This window comes from Falco rusticolus, chromosome 5 (genome assembly GCF_015220075.1).
Source record: "Falco rusticolus isolate bFalRus1 chromosome 5, bFalRus1.pri, whole genome shotgun sequence".
NCBI lineage: Eukaryota > Metazoa > Chordata > Aves > Falconiformes > Falconidae > Falco > Falco rusticolus.
Genome location: NC_051191.1, coordinates 12,166,788 through 12,186,556, shown reverse-complemented (window position 1 = coordinate 12,186,556; position 19,769 = coordinate 12,166,788). Strand labels below are relative to the sequence as shown.

Here is a 19,769-nt window from a genome sequence, read left to right as displayed (position 1 = left end):
TAGAAGCTTTCAACAATTTTATAAGAACTAAACCCCCGGCACAATTTGCTAGAATCCCTACATCTCAACGCAGTGTTAGTTTTTGTGGATGCTGCAGAGGAACTAATTGGCAAGTTTAGACTACTATTGCTTTTTAAAGCGCTGCTTAAGTGAGAGTATGCCTCCTAACTTTCAAACAGAAAGGAAGTGTTAGGAACTTAACTTATGGAATTGCTTACACCATTAGAAGCATAAATATTGACAAAAAAGATGGATTCTGTATTACAAAACTCTGTGTGTAAGAAATGAGCTATTATTTGGTCATGAAATGCAACACACATTTATGCCACCATGTTAATGATGTAGCTATTACCTCAGAATCCACGAGGTGGCAGTGTCATGATTTTCTTAGTATTGCACTCCGAAACGTTAATTTTCTTTTAAAATATCTACGTGTCGCTGGGATATTTATCACCTCAGTTTTGAAAAGCTGGGGGAAGTATTTGAGACATCTCCTTAATTTCCAAAACCCAACAACAAGAAATTATTTTCCCAAGAAAAGGCAGAAACTGTTGTGTAAAGTTGAGGAGCTGGCTTCCTGTGAAGCATCTGTCATGGTCCTGGATGTTCAGTGCTGGGGTGCCCATTGAAGGCTTCTGAAGGATGCTAAATTCCGATGTGATCATATCCTGCACAGAAATCAGAACATCACACCCTGATATCAGCCAGTCCTCAGAAGTAAAATAAAAAATGAATGGCAATTTCTCCCTATTTCAGTTTTATTTAGAAAGCCTTGACTTTGTTATTTAGCAAAAATACTGCATGTTAGAGCTATGTTCTCTAATATCAGATCTCTTTAATAAAAAGCTCCTTATTTAGAAAGTGGAATACAAAATAGGCCCCTATGTTTGTGCAAATATATCTGCATTATATTTTTACAAACACTAAGAATGCAGAACCGCTAAGAATATCTAAAGGGAGAGATACCCTTGTCCTGTTCTAGCCTTCCCCTGGAAACACAGCATCTCTATTGCAAATGAAGGAAAAGGTCATAGTGACTTTAGCAAGTGGTTTCATTTGAATTCCCTGGCTTACAACACCCGCTGCAAGGCTGCTCATGGGCTGGTTTGCTCTGTCCCGAGGGCTGGGGTTGTGGCCATCACCCTGGCTGCTGGCTCTGTGCCGAAGCGGAGCCGGGTGGCCCACACAGAGTTGCCGTCACATTGCGAAGATTAATGTGATTGGATAGACCGCATCCATCAGGATCTGTCGGATTCCCAGGAGGATGATTAATTAATGTAATCAGATTTAAACACAGTGTATCAATCCCAATCTTTTCTACATCCAGTGTGAGTTTTCCTTCCTTATTCTAGCAAGCCCCTCAATAAACACCAGGGATGCGAGGCCATGGACATACAAAAGGAGTTGTTCTCTGCAGAGCCAGCATTGGGATTTCCTAGCCACCTCTCCGAGCAAGAGCTGCACAGTTGGCTAGCTCAACCTGTCACTTCCTTCTGAAACAACTGGTTAGGCTCTGTTGCAGCTATGGTCCTTTTCTTGAAAACCCGAATCTGTGCTTGTACCTCTTCCTTCTCTCCTGACCACCCCTCAATGTGATCTCTCCTGTTCCAGCTCTCCACATGCCTTTTAATCCCCTCCTCTGGTTTTCCTCCAAGGGTAATCTTACCCACACATGACACCTCAGCCATCGTCCCGGCTCTTTGCTATTCCAGATTAAGCTTGGTGACGAAGGCACCCACCTGGAGGTGCCTACTTGCAGGTGTCCACATGTGACCTGCGTGCTCAGGCCACACTGTGTGGAGGTGTGATTGATACCATTAACCAGCTCAGGAAACACACAGACATCTAAAATGAGTCTCAGCATCCACCAGACACACTTCACCCCTCTGAGTGAGCCTTCCAGCTTTATGAACATCCATCTCCAGCAGCCTGGTTAAGACACAGCTTTCAGCCTTCCTCAGAGCTTTGTCACCTGTGTCCTGCTACAAGCCTGAGGCACATCACCGCCTCAGACTGACCTCCAGATGCTCACACCTGGCCTGTCTCTAAACCACAGGTGCTGTCTAAGTGAGACCTCCGTAGCCTTTCAAAACCACCCCTAGGGATGCAGAGCAGTGGTGCTCAGCCCTAAGGCTGGCCAGGGCTATCGGGGCAGGCAGAACCAGCTCTTGAGTCCCTGCCAAAGGGACTATCCAGGAAAGAGGCATGTGAGGTTTACACACAAGCTGGTGAAAAAACATCCAGGTTGGATTAGGGAATCTCTTACTGGAAACTTTTAAGTTTAAAAATGGCAACCTGCTCCACATAAAGCAAGCGTCGATCAGACTACTGGAACTGCCAGGATATAGACAACAGAAGAGAAACAAGGTGGTCCATGAGCCAAAATCTCTGCCTCTCTTGGTGTCCATTTAAGAAATATCTCCAAAACTACTGTGGCAGAAATAGATCTGTAGTCCAAGGGTATCTCATTTGCCACCCCTTTAATGAAACATTAATGAATCACAATGAGAAAAAAACATCAGCAGTCCTGAGCCAAGGAACTTAGGAGCTGTATAAGTGTTGGGATGTTACATTTTTATCTGTGGATTTTGTCTGCTTTCTCCCTTGAAACAAAAATGGCCTGATTCAAAACCTCTTGGACAACACTGGAGATAACAAAACTTAGCAGGAATATTTCTATTGAGACCTGACCTAAATTAACTGGGTCTGAAATTTTCATTTGCCTAGGTGCTTCCCTCCTAGCACCCCAGGCAAACAAGTTGAGCTTTTCTTGTCTGACTGCCCATCTATAACTGAGACTCAGATAGGAAACATCCATATCTTGAATGTAGTACATGAAGAAAAATAAAGCAATTCATATTTTAGATGCACTGAACTACATTCTCAGATGCTTTTCCCTGTGCTGCTGTTTACTATAAAAGGAGACCAGGCTGACAAGATCCCCACCTTGAGCATCTCAAAGGCACACAAAGTAAGCTGGGTCTTGCCCAGGTGAGGGGAGAGGCCAGGTGGGAGCAAAGGCAAACGCACCCCTAACACAGAGGCCACCCCACAGTGGGGTGATGGGGCTGGAGACCTTCCTTTCCTTCCTAGAGAGGAGCAGCCTTTCCTTTTTATCTCCAGCCACACCTCTGCCCCAGCCACTCCCCTGACATGTTTGGGTTGAGATTAGGCCACTTCCCTGATTAATGCCAATAGGATGTGTGCAACGAGACACATCGCAGCCTTCTAAGATAGTTAACAGTTATTACATCATTATTGTCATTAAAGAGCACTAACACATACCAGAAAAGGTTTGCAGTACATTTGAGCTCTGAGAAAAGCATTAAAAACTACTTTAAGATGTAAAAGATCTGCCTAGGCTGGCACATTCAGAGGAAATTGAAAAACCCCAGCGAACGGCCTTCAGTGTAACTTCTAAGAGTTTCAAAGAACTAATCCTTTATTTCTCAGGGGACTGAGAGAACAGGCTGAAGTGGACTGGATGCTTCAAAGTGGCCAGATGACCTCACAAGCTGACTTGACCAAGGCGACCAAGGTGACCTCCTTCATCTGGTGACCAGGACGCTGAAGGCAGGTGATCCAAATAGCTCTGATTTCTTTCTTGTTTCTCAAGAAATGGTTGCAGACAAAAAACTCTGGATTTCAAAAACAAGCAGTTATGTAAGCAGTTGGCTAAGCAATGAAGTTACTAATGTATAGATTAACACCACCACATTGGCAGAAAGAATATTTGCAGAATTATCTTCATAACTCAAGGTCTCAGTTTCAAAGCTGATATTTTATTTTCATAAGGCTTGCATCCCTGATTTATTCAGGCATCATAAAAACATTTCCTTTAGGATTTTTGGACCTTCAGAAGTATAATTCTGCATTAGACCTACTTTTCTTCTTCTACTTCTCTAGAGGTTCCCTTCCTGTCTTACCTTAGACATGACAGTGGTTTTCTCTGTTCCTCAGTCCCTTGTCAGTAAAATGAAGCTAATAGCACTTCTCAGCAGTGGTTTTGGGGGAGGATTAAGACAGCAGGAGTTTGAGATGTTCTTCAGCATGTTAACATGAGAGACAGCCATAAGGGAGAAGAGCATATGTAAGAAAGAAGAAAGAAGGGGTAAAATCTTTCTTGTCTCTTAGTTGGGAGTCAAACTTTGGGAGCTAACGTGGGAGTCAATCAGAGCTGGATTTGTCCTGATGGTAATTGCAGCTTTTATAGGATCATTTAAATTGTCTGTCAAATGAAAATATTTCTGTATAATGAGCATGCTATTAAAAACACCCCTGCCAAACCGAGGGCAGACACAGTCACCATATCTATGAGGGCCTGGCAGATACCCCTGAGCTGGGTGAAGAGCAGCACATGATGCCTGAGCCTTCCCTGGTCCTCTGCAGCGGGCTGGGCAGGTAGGCAGGGCAAGTACTGTGATTTAACTTGGAAAAAAGTATCACCTTCCAGTTCCTCGCCTCTGATGTGCTCATTATACAGCTAAATCTCCTGAGCTGGATGTGTCTTGTCCTACTGGTCCCCTCTTTCTGGCTACCCAGTTCTTGTGGGGTGCTTTTGTTCCTTCTTAGAGATAAAATTAAATCCATGAAAAGGACTGAAATCAGGAAGGTGTTCTTACAAAACCCACGTCTTAACTTTGAATTTTGTCTTTGTTAAAAAATGCTCAGCAAAGAGAGGAAAGTGAAACATAAAATTACAATGCTGAAGTAATCGCTTTTGGTTTGGCTCAGTACTACCTAGAAATGCCTTGTTTCATTCAATTGCAAAGTGTTCCCAAACGCAAAGTTAAACTTCAAACATACCTGAGATCTTGCTGGTGTGTTAAATGTGCCTTCCCTCGGGATGCTACACCGCAGCTCCAAAGGAATACAAATGGTAACATTTTAATAATAGTACAAGGACACTGATTTTTACTTTTGTGTGTGTGTGTGTGTGAAGAAACATATTGCTATCAGTATAGATGTATTGTTAAGGGCACAAATATTTCCTGGCTACACATTATGGGTGTGCTTCTGCCTAATTTAAAATAATGGGATTTTAACGTTGACTTAATTCTCCATAGTATTAGATTCATAATCAGCACATGTGCCTAATTAAATTATGAAAGTTATTGAAAAGAATAATCTCCTATCAAGATTCTTATGAGTTGGGCTGTATCCTAAACCAGCCATATGAAACACAGCCTTTGGCAAATACCATACACTTACATCATTATATAATCAACAATGTTATTCTAAAGTTAATGCTAAAATGTCGATCCTTTAACGATAATGATCCAAATCCAGGCCTGACTTACAACAAATTGGCTTTGTCACAGAATACATTTCTCTATCTTTAAAAATTTCCCAAAAAAGTATTGTATATAAAATGCAACACATTCTAAACCACACCTGGGAAACCGCTCGTATTTAGTGACATTAAGTAAAAAGCCACTAAAAGTTTTTAGAACTGTGTCCTCCTTCATGGGTGTGTAGAAGACAAACGTGATACGCTTATATGTGCATAAATGACCAGGTTTTTCAAATCAACAAATAATTCCACGGATAAGCCTCTAGAAGTGGTGAAAAGATGGCGATGAAACCTAGACACAGTTCTCCAAAACTAAGCATGCCAGCTAAGTTCCCACTAGAAACTACATCGGTCTAAGGTTTTGCCAAAGACCTCTGCTGTGCTAGTTATGGAGAGCTAAGATGCAGACCCTCAAGTCTGCAAACACTTGTGTATGCAACCGATTTTATTACCAAATATGTTCTGTAATGCTTCTCCTTTCTTTCTGCTTGACACCTGGTCAACATTATGCCAAGGAAATACAGGTCGATACAGGATCTACTTTTTCATGTATTCCCTGGCATCTTATGGAAGTTTTACAGTGATAATTTCTGTTCCTAAAGCGCTTTCCCCTCTCTCTCAGATGTTGAAAAAATTGAGGAAAAATCCTTGACTTAATCTGGTAACAGGCAAAGTGCTATAAATGCAAGAAGTAAGCAAGCAGAAAATAAAAAGGCCTTTTTTCCCTCAAATGTCTCAGTTTCACTCCTCTGAGAGTGCTTACAGCAGCATTACCATAGGCAGTAGCACTCTGAGATGCTTTCAGGCAAAGGAGAAATCTGAAGGTGATGGTTCTCTTTCAATCTGCAGGAGCTCACCAATGGCAATACTTGTGCAAACGGCGCACTGCGGAGCTGCGTCGTGACCTACAATGATGAGCACAACCACTGCAAATGCCCATGGCACTTGGTGTCGCCAAACATTGGTATGTGCTTGACTTTAGGCATCCGATTATCTCTAGCAAAGCTTACGTGCTTCAAAGTAGGCTGAATCTGGACTGTGTTTGTTCACGTGTGCTCACACGTGGAATAGTACAGTCACACCCTTTCCCTGCTCACCAGGTGCACACATGGCTAGAGGCAGGATTTGTCCCTGTGCGTTTAACTAGGCAGATTTTTCTATTTCAAATGATCTGGCTGCTACAACCTTTGTAAACACAAACAGCAAACTGCAGTAAAAAAAGACCAAAAAACGACTGCATTTGAGTCACAGGAACTGGACTGAAAAGACTTCTAGAAACTTTCTAGCAGTTGGTCCAAAAATAATCCTGGAAATATCATAGTCAGAGTGATTTTACTACAAGACAAATACAACAGGTTTGCAGCCAAAATAAGGAAGGGAGGGGAATGCATTTAAAATGTACTGGAAAGAATGTCAAGAAACAGTTACACTTATGAGACCATTTTAAAACAGCTTTATGTGCGATAACAGTGAACATATGAATATAATACACAGCAAATTCCACACTTTGTAAATACCCGACTGTTTAATATCATCAGGTTCGTTTCCAGTTACACAAACAAATCTACTATGCCAAAGCGGCATGTCTATGCTATTGGGTTTGGGGTTTGCTGCTGTGCTTCACCTGAAGCGGTTCACAATCAGCTATGCTAGAAAAGTTCTCTACAGTGTGTGCTGGAAAGCCGAGAGCTACCGTGCTTGCATCCATTTCAGGGATGTGAGCATAAACCCATAAAAACCATTCAGCTTTCCATTCCCGAAATGATTTCTTGGTTTTGTAGGTTCAGAAACACTCATTCAGGGATTTAACATATTTCAGCACCCAGCAGGGAGGGAGGCAAGGCTAAGGTAGGGAGCAGTGCTGCAATCCACACCATCTCCTCCCAGTTCCCCTGCTGCTTCCCGGAGGGTGAGGTACCTCCTCAGTTTAAACTAACGTAAATCTCAGCTGCTGCGAGCCCACCCTCCTCCTCGGTCTCTGACCTTGTCCTTTTGCAGGCACTAGCACTCATATTACTGCATAGCAGATGGATTTCAAGAGCTGATCTCTCTGTAAACTAATTCTTTTGAGTGATTAATTTTTGCTGGATTCCTGAACTTCATGTACCAGCTTCCCATGTGGTCACCGAGGCTCTGGGACTAGCACAACAGACCCATAGCAATCCAGACTTCAGACGCGCTAACCCCATCCATATTTTTTCCTCCATTCTCAAGCAATCCAGCTAGTTGATGCCTGCACCATTTGGAATCGCCAGTTATGGTGTTTGTTTATAACCAGAAAGACAAATGCAGAGGAAAACTCCACCCAGTTAAAGGGCTTCCCTTTGCTCAGTCAATAACTAGAGAAAAGAAATCACCTGTGATCCTCAGTGCAATAAGTGGAAACACCTTTGGTTACTGTCTGTCTCTATACAAATGGAGAACCGCCCAGGGTAGCTTAATGGTTAGAGATTAGTGTTTCTACCTGTGGACTTCTATTTCTGACTTCGCAAGAGACTTTTGCAACCATCAGCTACAGGCTGAAATCTCTTCTGGTGTCATTGTTGACCCTCTTACAAACAAACCAAAAGTACTTACTTAGTTTGCAGAATCTATGGGCTTAGTTAATAAATGCCTAGATAATTAATAAATAGCCATAAAGCATAGTGATGATCAAATCTTTGGAGTCTGCAGATCTAAGTAGCAATTATGATATCTGGCCTGGTTTCCACAGAGGCAGAACAACCGCCACGGGCATGCTTTCTCAGAGCCCAATCCCCTAGTCAATACCGTCTGTCCCTGCCCACGGTGCTCTTTTTTTGAGCCCAGGAAAGACAGTGAAAGACAGATTTGTGGCAGAGTGACTTGAAGGGACAAAGTTGTCACAGGGAAATGTGCCTCAGGCGCAACCCCTTCCCTGAGCTGCCACTGGCATTTGCAGCCAGGCTGCCTTCCAGTAACCAAGGGTCTCCAGGAATTACAGTTACACATTACCCCAGCAGGCTGTTGCACTAATATTTTACCTTTGGATCACTGGTCTGTAAAGCAGTTGGGTTGGGTGGAACTATCTAAGGCTCTCTTTTTGTATATCACCTTCCAGGGAGACTCTGACTGAGCCAGTCAGTCCGTTTTGCAGAGTACTGTGGCAGAAGGGTACCAGCTACCCACCAGTACTAAGCTCGGGTCTACAGATCTTTGTCTGTGTTCTTAAGCATTAAATTAATTCCTTTCCACTGTCTTGCTCCTTGTGAAGTCATTTACTCATGAGTAAGCCCCGCTAAGTCAGAAGTCTCTGGAGTCTCACAATGACATTTGCGTTTTATATGAGCTCCCCAAGGTGTGAATGACTGCAGCAGAGGACAAAGAGCAAATCCACTGATGGTACCATACAGCTGTGGTACCGTACAGTATAGTGTGGTCCTGCAGAAACACATAGTAGACCCATGTTTAATTCTGCAGGTTTTAAAAAGGTGGCTAGATCCAGATTTACACAGATATTTAAATATCTTCTCCTTACAGAAATCAAGTAGAAGCTGGACACCTAGCTGCATCTGGTCTTTGGACTCCATTTTCGTACCTGTAGTTATGATAAATCATTTCTTAGGCTCTAAGCACAAGTCTCAATCAAACCTACAGGACTGAACTGGGCCCCTTAGTTTGTTGGGAATGCACTACTGCCAACACATAGAAATACAAATTATCCTGTGTTTTCATTCCTCATCTTTACATTTGAAAGTTTAACTTAAACGTAGCCTTGCAATTCATTTTTGCAACTGTATGTCTGTATCCCTGGACAAGTGATAGTGTTTGCTCATCAGCTCCCTATCTCAAAACACGTCAGGGCTGGGAAGCCTGTGCCAATACTCTCCCTGGTGCGTTCCAGTTCTCTTGCAGAATAGATCACCCCGACAGACTCTCCTTAACACTTTTGAATTGTTTTTTCCAGTGCTGTCAGCTTTCTAAAATGTGCCACGCCGTCGTATTTATGCCAGATGCCTTAACAGTGCAGAGGACCAGCTCCTTTTAGACAGGCGAAGCAAGGAAAAGAAAAACAGGATGATAATTAAGAAGGTCATAGTTTCTTTTTCAACAGTTCCTGCACCTTAAAGGTGCTTCAGTACTCTGAGAAGTTGTTTGTGGGGCATACGTATCATTGCAAGCACAGTGAAGGCAGTACCCAAGGATTATCAAAACCCGGCTGCAGTGTAGTTGTCTCATACAGCTGACCTAAAATAACATGGCATCAGCATGGTCAAAATGGAAAGGAAACATCTGTTTCTCCTTTTTATGTTAGTGACAATCATTTGTTAGCTTTAGAATAGCACAGGCTGTCCCACTGATAACAGCCCGGGTGCTGGCCGTTCAGCCCAGGCAGGTGCACGGAGAACTGAGGATGGGCTAAGAACAGATAACACGCGGAGTTATCCTCATGAGGACCAACACCAGACTGAAACCTTTCCCTTTATCACTTTCTTTTAAAACTAGTAAGGCAGATTCTTCCAAATCTGGTGTAATTGTATAGACGCACACTGATTAAGTGATCACTAACTGAAGCCCAGCGAGCAGCACAATCTGTCTGTAACCGCGCTTTTCCCTCTAGGGGCTGACGCTGTGTGTGCTGCTTTTCAGTCTCCCTTTTCTAACTAATGCTGCGTATTAATTGAAGAAAAGGTCACTGAAGTAAATGGACAGATTGCCAGGGACTTCAAAGAAAGAGATCGGAGCATTTAGAACATCTGTATTGCTGGTTACTTTTCAGCAATTTTATCTTTCAGGGAGCAGGAGAAGCGACTGGTTTTATTTTCACTTGGTGTAATTTTTAGTGTGTTGCTAACATTGATGAAATGAGGAGGCAAGAAGTATAACCTCACCTGTGGTCTTACTGCGCCGTTCTTGTTGAAATGGGCTGACTTTCATGCTATCTGTTGTCAGCAAAAGATACTGCAGAATAAGAATTTCACGAGTTAAACACATAAAAGGTTACACGCTGCCTCGATCGCACATTTGTTTTTGCGGAGAATTGGCTTATAGCTAGGTTAGATGTCTTTATTCCTAGTGCCAAAAAGCCCATAGGAAGAAGAAGACAGATAAACAAGTTGTGAAAGCACTGCTGATGCAGGATAGCATGGCTAACTGCTTTTCAAAAGTATTTTGTTCTGATATACAGCTTTGTCTATATACACGTCATGGTGACATCCCAGGCCTAAGCCAAATGCATACAATACTTTATTTAATAATTTTCCTTTCAAAATGTTTTGATGTAAGGTCTGACATTTTTCCCATGGTTAATCATGAAACTGGGCAATGTTTCTTACAGTGCCTCGGACTTTACTCATGCAAAACATTCATCAGTTTAAATGCTATGATTAAGGGGAGCAGAGCTGGGGCCAAAAAAGGAAGCATGCAAAGGGAAAATAGATGTCTCCAATAACTTCCATTGGAATATGGAGCCTTTCACTTAAAATCTGGTTTAAATCAGTAGCTGCTGAAACTCATTACCACAAAAAAGATGGGTCCTCTGGTGCAGGCCCCGGTGGTGCAACTTGCAGTCTCTCAGCAGCCCCACAAGCGTACATGGCACTGCTTGGTGAGTCAGGTTCTCAGCATCTCAGAAAAACGAAGACACCATCTACTTAGGAAACCTTGCAAGGGAGAGACCCCAACCCGTGCCATTCAGTACCCTGTTGGAAGCATACAGCGCGGGGGGAAGGGGAGGGGATAGTTATTTCATGGTCTGTGTGGATTGAGGGCATTTACTCAGAATTACGCATGGACAGCCGTTCAGAGCTCAGCCAGCACTGACACTATGTCAGGAGCAATACGGGATGAATTTGTCTGCTGCCACACAACCGGTGGGGTCCGGGGCAGGCCTGGAGGTGCCCCGGTCCGGCCCTCCGGGGATGAGGCTTTAGCATCAGGCAGCCGCAGACACCTGATGTGCCCAGGGGCCGGGTGTGCCCGCGCGCCGCCGGTACCCGCTCGGCCCGAAACCGCCCCGACGCTGGGTGAGGGCCACCGAGGGTCCCCCCGTGGCTTTTGCCCGTCTCGGCAGCGACAGCCACCCCTCCCGCCCGCAGGCTGGGCGAGCCTGGCCGGGAGGCACGGGGGGAAGGAGGGAGGGGAGAGGGAGGGAGAGGAGGAGGCGCCCCCTCCCTCCTTTCCCCCGCCGCGCACCCGGGCTCCTGCGATGTGGTGAGTCACAGGCAGGTCAGGACCGCGCCAGAGGGGCGGAGGGAGCCGCGGGGACCGGCTGATTTACCGCTGGGAGCCGCCACCAGCACGGCGGAGGCGCCGGAGGGAAGGGCGCGCAGAGCCGCCCCGCAGCCCAGGTGCCGGGCGGGAGGCCCCTGCCCGCCGGGGCGCGCAGCCCCCGCCGCCCCCAGGTAGGGACGGCAGCGGGGGCCGGGGAGGCTGCGCCCGCGGGGGCTGCGGGGCGGGGGGAGCGGAGCGGGGTCGCGGAGGTGCGCCGGGCTGCGCCCCGCTCCGCCCCGCCCCGCCCGGGCTGGGCCGGGCGCCTGGGCGAGCACCGCGGGAGCCAGCCCGCCGGCGTGCAGCGCTCGCCCCTCCGGCGGCGGTGCCGGCGCGCAGCGCGCTCCGCTCCGGTAAGGGCCGGCGGCCGCAGGGAAGGACGGGGCGAGCCGGGGGACGCGGGGAGCGGGATGAGCCCGGCGCGGGGGAAGGACGGGGAGCGGCCGGGGTGCCGCGCCGTGCCCCGCCCGGGAACTTCGCGGGAGCGCGGCGCCCGGGGCCGCCGCTGCCCTCCCCGGGGCCGGCAGCCTGCGCGCCGGGCGGGCGCCGCGGGGCAGGTGAGCCGGGGTGCGGGGCCGCCGGCACCGGGCCGCCCCTGCCCGCCCGGGACCCGCACGGCGCCCGGACCGGAGGACGCCCCGCGAAGTCGCTGCCGCGGGCAGGGCAGGGCAGAGCGGGCAGCGCTCCCCGCAGCCGCCCCGCAGCCGCCCCGCAGCCGCCCCGCAGCGGAGCGCGCTGCCCCCGCCCGCCCCTTCCCGCTCCGCGGGCGCGGTAGGAGCGCGCAGCGGAGCTGGCGGCGGCAGCGCCCGCGGCTGCTTGCGGCGGGGCTCTCCGCAAGCGCAACGTGGAAGTTCCAACTCGGAAGCGGTGGCTGCGAGGTGCGGGCGTGTGGTGGCCAGCCCGGCAGCTTGCCGTGGGGCTGAGGTCTGGGGGCGAGCCCGTGGGGTTCTCCAAGTTGGGGGGTTGTACGTCGTGGCTGCACGGCGTTCACAGTCTTCCTTGCACTCACGCTGCGGTTTGGGCTTTTTTTTTTTTTTTTTTTTCCCATTTTCAAAAGTAGAATTTGCTTAAATGGCAAATAATTCGCACTGTATAATGGCATCCCACCACTGTTTCCATGTCCGCATTAAATTAGGTGGTCTTTGGTTTTATAAATACTAAATGCATTGCCTTAGAATTTGGAAGTTTTGCCCATATATCTTAATATAGGGATTAATAGTCAAGTAATAGTGATATTTAACAAACTGCGCATTTGTAACCTGTAGGAGGTTATTCAAGCTGCAATGCATGTTTTTTCCAGAGAGCCTATGCCATGTGTGGTGGTTCATTTGTTTTCATCCTACAGGTGCTTTTTGCATTGTCTATCAGCAGAGAGAGGATGGTGTCTTTTTTTTTCTTTGTCTTTTTTTTTTGTCTTTTTTTTTTTTATGAGATCTGAGACGTTTGGATTCATAATCGGGCAAGATAAAGTGTCTCACATGTGCCTCTGAGAGCTGGTTAAATGTTTACAGATCATACACTGTGAGAGCAAAAAGCTAGCCTTTGGCAGGAGCTGCATGTTGAAAACTAAGTTAGGGAATGACTGTATCGCTTGTTCTTTGTGTGCCCAAATCCTTCTTCAGCACCGTATGATTCTTTTTCTGTTTTCTAATATAAACTGAATCGTGTGGAAAAAGGAATATTTTGTAAAACATTAATCTCTATTTACAGAAAAGAGAGTCAGTTTCTTTGCCTTTTTGGTGGGGAAGGAATGAATTATCTGTCTTTATCCTATATGGCTTTTTTTTCTCTGCTTTCCCCCACCCCCTTCCCCCCCGGTAGCCCCTGGGTAAACTAAATTGTTCATGTTGTGCCTGGAGAGTGGTTGGTGGAGGTGTCACTTGCTCAGAGGAGGTGGCAGTGCAGCCTATGGGTGGACAGGAGCATACTGCGTCAGGACAAACCAGCCAGAAAGCCAAAATTCAGCAAAGGTTCAATGAACCGCTTATGAATGGAAAACTGAGTGGCAAATGTTGTCCTCCCAGGACTGCCTTTCCCATCCTGACTTTCCTGCATTTATAGTTTTCTGGTACCTTAACTGATGACCCGTAACCTCTTCCTGCTGGTCCAATACAACTGAAGGGGCCAACCCACCTACTCTCAGTTCTTCTGTGATCTGCAAGTGACTGCTCTGTATTTTTCAACTTAGGCAGCAGGCTTTCAATTTCTCCTCTCCCAAAACTGGCTTTCAGGACTCCAGAGACTAACTGGCACAGCTGGTTGCAGTGCAAGAGCAGCCTTGCCTTTAGAGCCGCAAAGGGAGCCTGATGCCGGCAACACTCTGTGCTGGGGCAGCCGGAGAGCCAGAGCTGCAGTGGTGGGAGTCCCAGACCTCTGGCTGATCTGCTTTGCACCACGACTGCTTTGCGGTGGTGATGTGTCTAGACTTTATTCGCTTCAGGCAGAAAGCAAGGAGAGATTCTGCATCGCCGTGTGTGTTGGTGGAGTATCTAGTGTAGGGGAAATCCTGCTTGGGCGCTCTCAGCAGTACAGAAACACACATCATTTCTTGAATGAGAAAGCAATAGAATAGCTGAGCCGTGTTCTCTGAAACTACAGGAGCGCGAAACCCAGAAGGGAGTTACCGGATCTGTTTGGCGCAAAAGAGAAGGAATGGTTTGCTTGCCCTGTGTTACTTCAAACAAACCTTCCTAATATTTTGGGTGGCAGCCACACTTTCGTGGCAGGTTCCTGTGAAACCCTTCTGTCCAGGTTTCCCACATCTCCATGGCTGCCTTGCTGGCTGACCTTCGAGACAGTGGCACAATTTTGTGTTTCATTAGGCTGTTACCCTCGGCCAAGCCATCAACCTGTGCATCTTGTCTGCTGCGGCCACAGCCTGTGATTTTGCCTCCCATGCGAAGGCTGTAGCTGGTGATTAAACCCATGCAGCTCACCACCCGTGGTCAATGCTGCGTGGTTCCAAGCAGCACTCCATCACTGAGGAGGCAGGACCATGGTCCCACAGGGGACTCTGGATGGCACCTCTTTGCCACAGCCAAGCCAGGAAGGTTTCTGTTGTTCTCTCCTTGCAAAAACATTGTGTTTTTCTCAGCAATGTTTTTAACAAATCTATATCTCATACATAGCGACCGATGCAAACACGTTAGCAGAAGCCATTTTTAAATCAGTTTCCTTACCCAGGGGAAATGTAGTATAGACAGGGCCTTCAGGAAACGAATAATTAGGTGACCTTTTTCCCCCCAGAATATCAGGTCTGTTTTATGTAGAGCTGTTTGAAGTCACACAAATTCTCATTACTCTCCAAATCTCTAACCTTGCCTTGTTTAAGATACCTTTTAGGAAATCAAATCAGTGTTTCAATCTAATTTCCAAAGGCATTCAAACACATGGTATGTGTGCTAACTTGTTTCCTCTAGCATTAACAAATCTAGCAAATTGCCAAGCTATTTGCCTTCAGGAAAACTATGATGTTGTACAAGAAGATAAAGTATTGTTTTCCTCCAATTTTAAACATTAGAAAAATAAAGGAGAGGCAAAGTTATCAGACCAAATTGGTCTAGGATATAACGCCTTTTGAAGGAAGCAATGTTCCCAAGTAGATTGCCATTTTTTTTGATCTGTTCTGAGACTTTCTAGTTGTGCTGTGATCTTTTTCAGTCACTTGATGCGGCTGGATGCTGACCGACTCCCCTCGGCTCAGATGGACTTCCCTTGAATTAGTTGCGATTGAGTACACCAAATATCAGAGTGAAAACAGAAGCAGAGATAAAGAATTTGAGGGGATTATAACCCTCAGATTTTAAGGAGAGGCTGTGTGCATAACCTAGGCGCAGGGTGCATGCGGTGCAGACAGGGAGGCGAATGGATGCCCTGAAACCCCTCTCCTCTGTCTGTCCCCCGGTGCGCCAGTCTCTGGGGATGCAAATGCCTCGGAGCATTTAATTTTTCAAGCAGGTGTCAATAAGAGAAGAGTTTCTGTAATGCTGAGGAGTTTAATAGGCTCAAAATGCTTTTGTTGTGCATCCTACAGCTCTATGATAGTCTCTTCTGCTTGTCCCAAGAAAATGAATGTGCAATCGGCAGCAGAAGGGATCTTGTTTGAATTCATGATAAATTTGGTTGGAAATACATGCAAAAGGAAAATTGCTGAATGCTTTCAGAAGATTTTCATTTTGCTCAAGTGTTCACACCATGGCCATCACCATGGTATTTGATAGCTATCCATTTTGTTGTGTACGTTGTGGCTTTAACCTCTCTTTGAAGGGTCACATTGGCATATCTTTTTTTTCCTCTAGTCACAGAGAAATAACAATATCTATATATAAGTTGCTTTACTGTAGCTCCTTCATTTTGACATTTATCCAACTAAATAGTATCAGAATCTTTTTGACATGTACGGGTATCATTTCTGCGAAGAATCAGTGACCTAGCTTGATAAATTTAAAAAATCAGCAATATAACTAAATATGTGACATTTATTGAAATTCATTCTTTGCCATGGAGCTATTTTCTTTCAAAAATATTAAGAATAGTAAGGGATTGCAGCTGCAATTTGATTAAATCTAGAGTTGTTACCATTTGCCTTCTGAAAAATTGATTCTCTCCCTTCCCCATCCCCCAGCTTGACATGCTTATTGATTAAAAAAACTGTGCTGGCCTAAGCCAGCATATATTTGTTAGTGTTTGTGTGCTTCCCATGCAAGTTCGGACAGGCTTTCGACCGTGGAAGCCAACTCTATTCCTAAACTATTGGAAATGGTAAGGTTCCTTAGCAATTGTTTTAAACTATATGATGACACATCTTTGAACCCCATTGTACGAAGGAAAAATACCTTCTGACTGGAGAGAGATTTCCTGTTTATGTGTGTGTTTGCTGGAATTAAGCCTTCCCCTGTGTGTTGGCTGGGTATTATTTTTTTTTTTTTTTTTTTTGTAATCCAAAATGGCAACATGGCAAGTCACCTCCAGTGTTTATTTTTTGGACAGGATACGGGTCTTTTATGTTCAAAATAGCATGGCTCTGGAGTTGATGATGAAGCATAGGGCCCTCTCAGTTACACTTCTACAAGCAGATTCAGTTAATTGAGGTAGCACAGTTATAAAGACAGCTAGATTTAGGCAACAAGTAATTAACTCCTATTGACAATTTCATACAATGTAAGTTGTTCACTTCCCACACTGGAAGTTTTGGCTTCAGGCAGATGCTCTTTCAGCATAAGGATATGAAATTTGCCAAATGTGTAATTTATTTTATAAAATGGCTAGAAGCATAGCTTTGGTTGTGACTGAAGAGAGTTCCATTAAATCTTCTGATTCTCTTTATAGACTAAGAGTAGCCCAACAGGTGGCTTCCAGGCGAGAACCCAACTGCCGGAGGACTGCATGTAGTACCCGAAGGGCTTTCAGCTGTATAGATGTGGGCAGGTGACCGAAAAATAAAGCATATATAATAGTCCTGCCTCGTGGTATCTGGGGTGCCTAGGTCTGTGACCTTGTAGCATGCCTCTGCACCCTACGTGCTGCAGCTGATCCCCCTTCACAGGGGAGAGCTGGTGTTGTGAGACTCAAAAAGGCATTTTTCCTATAGCAGCGATGAGGCTGGACCACCCTGAATTTAGGCAGTAAAGTTATAGTTATTTATTAAATGCAATGCTAAGGTTTCTGGTTTGCTTCAAATGATGCTCATTTTAAACAACTGTCTGGGACTGGGAGAAACCTGGACTAATAGACTGATTACGCCGAGCGTTTGTCAGGGCTGAGAGCCACATGGCCCTGGTGTGGGTTGTCTGCACCCAGCCCCAGCTGTGCGGGCTGCTGCCCCTGCCCACATCTGGCAGAGCATTGCCCTCAGCTGAATTCCAGTCCCTCTATCACCCACCACAAGGGCTCAGACCTACAACACATGTGGGTTTTAAGCAACTTGCTTTTTATACCTCCTTTTCTGGTTGTGCTGCTTGCCTGGTAGGAACCGTGAGCCAGCCAGTGGCTTCATGGTTGTTCTGGGGAGTTTTGCCACTGACTTTTCATGGACACTGGGTTTAGCTCTGCATGGTATTTGCAAAATGGATTTTCTCTCCTTCAGCTTTAATAGAAGATTGAGGTATCTTTTTTTCCACATGAAAATTTGATCATTAATATTTGTATGAATTGATTGCTCCTGCAGGAACTATTTATTTTTGTATAAATTTTGTGGAAACAGAAAGCCTTTCTGAGTATATCTAATGAGCAGATGAAAACAGTTAGCAGTTACAGTTAGAATCCCAAAGTTACATTATCTCCTAAAATAAGCAGAAAATAAGTTTGTGTATTTTTTTTTTAGTTTGTTTGAGATGGATGCTGAACCTCACCTTTCATTTACTTTGCTTTTTCCATGTTGAAACTGTTCTGGCTAGCACAGTTTCAGGCTTGGTAGAGGTCTGTTGTGCCATGTGAATGCCTAGAGAGATATGTGGGGTTTTGCTGTTTTGTCTTTAGCTTTATGATGAAGAAGAATGCTTTTTGGATTGGTTGGCCCAGTCACCAAAATGTCCCACCCCTGGACGTGTCCAGGGCCAGGTTGGATGGGGCTTTAAGCAACCTGGTTTAGTGTCCCTGCCCATGACAGTGGGGTTGGAACTAGATGGTCTTCAGGGTCCCTTCCAACCCAAACTATTCTATGAAAATTTCAAGACCATTAAGAATATTTATTAAGATACTGGAATTTGTTTCTCCCCCTCCGTGGATGATCCTATGAAGATAAAGGTAGCAGATTTCCAAGTAACTCCAGCCTTTGAGAAGCTTCCCAAATCTGTGAGTTGTCCAAAATGCATGAAAAGAAAAGAAAACGTTTTGCTCTGTAAAACTGAAATAACTTCACAAGCTTTATCTGTCTTCAGATATACACTGGGGTAACTGGGGCTTGGATTTCTATCTTTAAGACTGTTTTACAGCCAGAATTGTATTAGGATTTCTGTTATGGGAATTATATATCCTTTTATCTTTATTATATTTCCCTGTATCTGTTATGGGTGTTATTGTATCATTTTCATGTGTCTTCATGACATATGTCTTCTCATCCAAAAATACCAAATTCTGTTAGTTAGGTCTGAGAAAGCAGAATAAAGCAGAGAGAGACAGCTTTGCTGAAGACAATGAAAGGTGTTGGTAGTTGAATTCATGTCTAAAGTTGATTAATTGCTCTTTCCTAATGTCATTGAAAATGTTAAATGAATTACTGGAGTTATATTCAGTTTTCCTGTCTACTTCTGGAAAGTGGGTACTAATTTCAAATGTTATGTATTACTGTCCTGCAAAACCTTTGCTTAAAGTCTTTAAGTTTATTGCTTTTGCTCTTTGGATTAGAGGCCAGTATTTTTCCTGGGGAAAAATGATTCTTGTTAATCCTTGGTATTTGATATCATTCTTACAAATGCCCAAAGCGGCACTAAAAAAAATAAAATAATACAATCACAATATTAATAATGCTTTAAATAGTCCAATACTGTTTGCATTCTACCTACTCCAGTGAAGCAGTGAGCCTGTATGGAGCTCCCTATGTGATTAAGCACTTTTGCATCAGAGACTATAATCCAAATTTCACCCTGAAAAATGTGTTTACCATCCATTCAAATCAGTGGAAAATGTGCATGTTTGAAGATGCAATTTAGCCCACAGTAGATGATTGAAAACTTCATCTCAACTGTTGCTTAACCCTTCTGACGAAGGAAAACTTTGGCATCTGCTTTGCTGTTGCCCTCCCATACGTGTTCAAGGACAGAGTGCAGAGTTTTATCCTTGTTCGTGTTTGCAGTGCTTCAGAGTAGTAAATGGGGGTGTTGCCCCAGCCAGGATGTAGGTCCCTTTTGTTAAACTCGGGGTGTCTGGATACAAGTAAGCTGTGTCACCTTCAGTGGAAACTATGAAAGTCCTGAGAACAGGTAGACGACCCGCACTTGTACTATGGCTGTATTTCTACGCTTTGCTTTGTCTTCCTCACTTCCTAGTGTTTAGTGTTTATTAAGTATGTTGTAGTCAGAATCTGAAGTCGCCAAATGTCTCCTTTTCCTGGTATTGCAAACACTGGCCTTACATATGAATCACCAGAGAACATGGCATGGTGGCAATATTTCACCGTTTCCTTCTGCCTTCTCAGAGGATTAAAGAGCTCTTTGTCTGGGAAGGTCCTCTCCTATGATATTCCCCACATCTTCCCAGGACTCCACCTTGGCTCGTCAGTCAGATTTCCTCAGCGGGAAAATGCTGTTGA

General features: G+C 45.1%; 1 protein-coding gene and 1 long non-coding RNA gene across 4 annotated transcripts in view; one reads left to right on the top strand and one right to left on the bottom strand.

Annotated features, from left to right (window-relative positions):
* Positions 1-3,352: 3,352 nt before the first annotated feature.
* LOC119149185 lies at positions 3,353-10,945 on the bottom strand. 2 transcript variants are annotated; one of them, XR_005104599.1, is made up of 5 exons: positions 10,772-10,945; positions 10,144-10,213; positions 4,807-4,860; positions 3,927-4,043; positions 3,353-3,638 (listed from the first exon to the last, which is right to left on the bottom strand). It is a non-coding gene; the product is annotated as an uncharacterized LOC119149185 (long non-coding RNA). The 2 variants fall into 2 exon arrangements; XR_005104600.1 differs by having other exon boundaries at positions 4,807-4,849.
* A 555-nt stretch (positions 10,946-11,500) lies between these two features.
* The window catches only part of MET (MET proto-oncogene, receptor tyrosine kinase), a 90,933-nt gene continuing 82,664 nt past the window's right edge, over positions 11,501-19,769 (top strand). Inside the window, exon 1 of one of the 2 annotated variants that reach the window (XM_037388581.1) lies at positions 11,501-11,655. The gene's annotated coding sequence lies outside the window, so the exon portion shown is untranslated. Of the gene's footprint in view, positions 11,656-11,768; positions 11,875-19,769 lie in introns of those variants that run through there. The other variant, XM_037388582.1, reaches the window with a different exon arrangement.